The following is a 5,095-nucleotide window of genomic DNA, read 5'->3' on the forward strand; positions in this document are numbered from 1 at the left end:
CCCTCCCCAAACCCCATTTTCGAAAGTACGTCCATCATGCAGGTGTGCGATATCCTGTCAAAAGCCTTCTCCTGGTCCAGGCTGATGAGGCAGGTGTCCACCCTCCTGTCCCGAATGTGGGTGATCGTATCCCTGAGTGGGTAAAGTACAGGTCTGATCAGGGTGGATCACCAACTCCAGAGCAGACTTGACCCGACTGGCTATGACTTTTGACAGTATCTTGTAGTCTACATTAAGCAGTGAGATGGGCCGCCAATTTCTGATTTCTGCCCTCTCCCCCTTCCCCTTGTAGATGAGGGTGATGATGCCTTTCCTCATGGATTCTGACATGCTGCCGGCTAGGAGCATACTGTCGTATACTTCCAGCAGGTCCGGGCCAACCCAGTCCCACAGGGCCAAATACAGCTCAACCGGTAAGCCGTCGCTTCCGGGAGTTTTATTTATCTCGAAGGATTTGATGGCCTTAGTCAGCTCATCCAGAATTAGCGGTTTGTCCAGTCTCTCCCTCCTGCTGTCATCTAAGACCTCTGTGATAGATGACAGTAAGGACTGGGAGGCTCTGCTGTCTGTGGGCTTCGCGTCATACAGCCCAGCATAAAAGGATTTGCTGATCCTTAGTATGTCGGACTGCGAAGACATTACCGAGCCATCCTCTTCCTGCAGGCTGCTGATAACAAAGCTCTCTCTGTGTACCTTTTAGAAGAAGTAACACAAGCACATCTCATCCTGCTCAATGGAGCGGACTCTGGACTGGAAGATGATCTTGTAGGCCTCCGTGGCAAAGAGCGAGGCCTGATGGCTCTTCACCTCATGAAGGTCCTCCTTGACCATGAACCCCATCGACTGAAGCCAGAGCAGATTTTGCATACTTTTCTGGAGTCGTGACATTTCCATCTGTCTATCTCTCTCGCCCTCTGAACCCCTTTGAAGATAAAGAACCTCTTGATGTTCTCCTTGATCGCTTCCCACCACTGAACTGGAGACTCAAAGGTGGGGTTTCACGGTCCTCCAACCTTTGTAATCCCTTTTGAGTTCCTCAACATTCTCTGGGGTTAGCAGTGTAGCATTGAGCTTCCATGTCCCCCTGCCAACCCGCTGGTCATCCTGTAAGTGAAAGTCAGCCAGTAAAAGGCAATGCTTGGAGAAGAACACCGGCTTGACGTCGGTGGATCTGACCGTGAAAACACGGGACACAAATAGGAAGTCAATCCTGGAATGGGCAGACCCGTCCGTTCTTGACCATGTGTATCTATGCTGCGCTCTGTCTGCAGGTTTGCTGAAGACGTCGTGCAGTTTGGCATCTTTTACTGTTTCTATTAAGGATCTGGACATAGCATCCAGTTTGCTGTCGTCTCTGCCGGATCATCCAGGTGCATCGATGATGCCTTTGAAGTCACCGCCTAGGATGACCGGCCTGGATGTCGCCAGCAGCAGTGGGAGATGGTGGAAGACGGTCAGCTGCTCGCTGCATTGAACCGGGGCATAGACGTCAATCAACGAGAGCGGAGTATTGTTGTACATTACATCTGCTACGAGGTGATGACCGCCAAATGGTTCTCCAGGACACGGGAAGCATCCAGGAGCTCCCACATAGCACAGGAGGTGGACTCTCGAGGTTGAAGCCCCCCCTGCCATTCCTTTACGTTCACTGTTTTTCGGCTGCCGCATACGATGATGGGCCAAGTGGTCTCTTTCTCTGCCTTAAACCTTCTATGATTCTATGATGCTCACTAACATTATCCCCTTTTCATATACAGCACCACAGAGAGAGAGAATCAGTCCGACCATTCGTAACAGTGTGTCCATATCACACTGTATTACACATTCTTATGTATCATCAGAGACAGTATTAGTAACACAATAAAGTGCATACATATCATCCTAAATAATGGTATCCCAAACATATGTACAGCATTAGAGAGGGAGTGTCAATCGTGCATTTTCTATTCGTGTGTCCATATCACACCCAATAACTGGATCCCACGTTTTTATGGAGCACTAGAGACAGAGCTGAAAGTGAATAAGTGAGAGAGAGAGAGATCCCCATCAGCAGTTACAGGCTGACCTGGAAGCCTCATTTTATCTTGAAAGATCCGTGGGAGACAGACGGTGCAGTCTCATCTCTAACTGATATTGTATCAGAAACAGACACATTATTATTCCTAGACTCTGGGTAACAGTTAGAGAGTGAGGTGAACAATGTTCCAAATTTAACGCTCTTGACCCTGTTGATCTCTGTAATCTCTCAGCTCACACCGTTCGATATGACTGTCAGTGAAGGACAGTTTCAATGTGATGACATTAATCTGGGACTGTTACTGTCAGATATTAACTCCTGATCGATCGCAGCAAACACAGCGACTCCCTCGGAGGATTGCTTTGAGAAGACGGGTGAATGAAGAGCAAACACACTGCAGGGAATGATCTCAAACTGAGCTTCAGAAAGAGGGAATCCCCCAGCTTGAAACGTTCTCTGACCTTTCCCCACAGCCCCAGTTCCTTTGCTCAAACTCGGAGAAAACTGAACTGGGGAAAGTTCCAGTTTATTTTTGTCAGTTCCGATGAAGGGTCACTGACCCGAAACGTTAACTCTGCTTCACTTTTCACAGATACTGCCAGACCTGCTGAGTGGTTCCAGCATTTCTTGTTTTTATTTCAGATTTCCAGCATCCGCAGTATTTTGCTTTTATTCCAATTTATTTTTTTTGTAAATGAGTGGGGAAAGAAGCGCATGCGCGATGCGCCTCCTCCAGCCGTGTCCTTCTGCGTCATTTAATTAGTGAGCGGAAGAAGTTTGTTTGAAACAGACGGGAATGGAGACTGAGAGCCCCGGGGTAAGTCAGTAAACAGCAGTCTCCTTCCAGCAAGCACATTGCTTTGAGAGCCTGTCCGCAGAGGGGCTCAGAGATCAGCATTGACAACGGAGCAAGTTCAGGGGGAGTTGGGGGCTGTTTGTAAGAGGCGGAGTGGAGCAGGAACATGGAGTGAGCGCAGAAGGAGAAGCCTTTCTCAGGCTGTTTGTGGACAAGGTAACGGAGACAGAGCAGGAAGAAGCTGCTGTTGAAAATCATTGTTGTTTTCTCTCCTCAAACCTGTAATGCATGTTCATGGTTTAGCTCCAGTTTCACACTGTGTTGTTATTGAGCAGTGAATAGAGGGAACAGAGCCAGACAGTAGGGATGGGGACAGTTATGCAAACAACACCTATTGCTGGCGCCAGGTGAGTAGTGTCAAGGAAACATTTTAAACAGCAGCTGTCGGTTTCCGTTGAACGATTGATCCAAGAGAAACAAGGAAATGGCAGATACTCTGAACAAGAACTTTTCATCTGTCTTCACAGAAGTAGACACAAAAAACATCCCAAGAATAGTAGAAAATCAAGGGGAGTAAGGAGGGGGGACCTTAAAACATCACCATCGCGAGAAAAACATGTTTTTGGAAAACTAATGGGACTAAAGGTTGACAAGTCCCCTGGATCTGATGGCCTACATTCTAAGGTTTAAAAGAAGTGTCTGCATAGATAGTGGATGCATTGGTTGTAATCTTCTTAAATTCCCTAGATCCTGCAACAGTTCCAGTGGATATTAAACTGCAAATGTAATGTCCCTGTTCAAGAAAGCAGTAAAGAGAAAGCAGGCAACGATAGGCCTGTTAGCCTAATGTCTGCCATTGAGAAAATGCTGGAACCAATGATTAAGTCAGTCATCTCAGAAAACATAGAAAAATTGGAGCAGGGTAGGCCATTCGGCCCTGCTCTGCCATTCAAAAATGATCAAGTCTGATCGTATAATTCAGTACCCTCTTCCCGCTTTCTCCCCATATCCCTTGATCCCTTTTGTATTAAGAAATATATCTATCTCCTTCTTGAATATATTTAATGACTTGGCCTCCTCTGCATTCTGCAGTACAAAATCATGAGAGGTAAAGACAGGGTGGATAGCAAGAAGCTTTTTCCCAGAGTGGGGGATTCAATTATTAGGGGTCACGAGTTCAAAGTGAGAGGGGAAAAGTTTAGGGGGATATGCGTGGAAAGTTCTTTACGCAGAGGGTGGTGGGTGCCTGGAACGCGTTTCCAGCGGAGGTGGTAGACGTGGACACAATAGCGTCTTTTAAGATGTATCTAGACAGATACATGAATGGGCAGGAAGCAAAGAGATACAGACCCTTAGAAAATAGGCGACATGTTTAGATAGAGGATCTGGATCGGCGCAGGCTTGGAGGGCCGAAGGGCCTGTTCCTGTGCTGTAATTTTCTTTGTAGAGAATTCCACAAGTTCATCACCCTCTGAGTGAAGAAATTTCTCCTCATCTCAGTTCTAAATGGCATACCCATATCCTGAGACCGTGACCCCTGATTCTGGACTCCCCAGCCATCAGGAACATCCTCCCTGCATATAGCCTGACTAGTGCTGTTAGAATTTTATAGGTTTCTATGAGATTCCCTCTCATTGTTCTAAACTCTAGTGAATATAGGCCTAGTCAACCCAATCACTCCTCATTGTCAATCCTGCCATCCCAGGAATCAGCCTGGTAAATCTTCTTTGCACTCCCTCCATGGCAAGAACATCCTTCCTCAGATAAGGAGACCAAAACTGCACACAATACTCCAGATGTGCTCTCACCAAAGCCCTGTATAACTGTAGTAAGACTTCCTTGCTCCTGTACTCAAATCCGCTTGCAATGAAGGCCAACATACCATTTGCCTTCCTAACGGCTTGCTGCACCTGAATATTTGCTTTCAGCGACTGGTGTACAAGGACACCCAGGTCTCTTTGTACCTCGCCCTTTCCCAATCTGTCACCATTCAGATAATAATCTGCCTTTCTGTTTTGACAACCGAAGTGAATAACCTCACATTAATCCAAGTTATACTGCATCTGCCATGCATTTGCCCACTCACCCAACTTGTCCAAATCACATTGGAGCCTCTTTGCATACTCCTCACAACTCAGTTTCCTCCCCAGCTTTGTGTCGTCTGCAAACCTGGAAATGTTCCCTCACCCAAGTCATTAATATATATTGTGAATAGCTGGGGCCCAGGCACTAAGCCCTGTAGTACGCCACTCGTCACTGCCTGCCACCTGGCAAAAGGCCCG

This window comes from Heterodontus francisci, unplaced genomic scaffold (genome assembly GCF_036365525.1).
Source record: "Heterodontus francisci isolate sHetFra1 unplaced genomic scaffold, sHetFra1.hap1 HAP1_SCAFFOLD_58, whole genome shotgun sequence".
NCBI classification, from domain to species: domain Eukaryota; kingdom Metazoa; phylum Chordata; class Chondrichthyes; order Heterodontiformes; family Heterodontidae; genus Heterodontus; species Heterodontus francisci.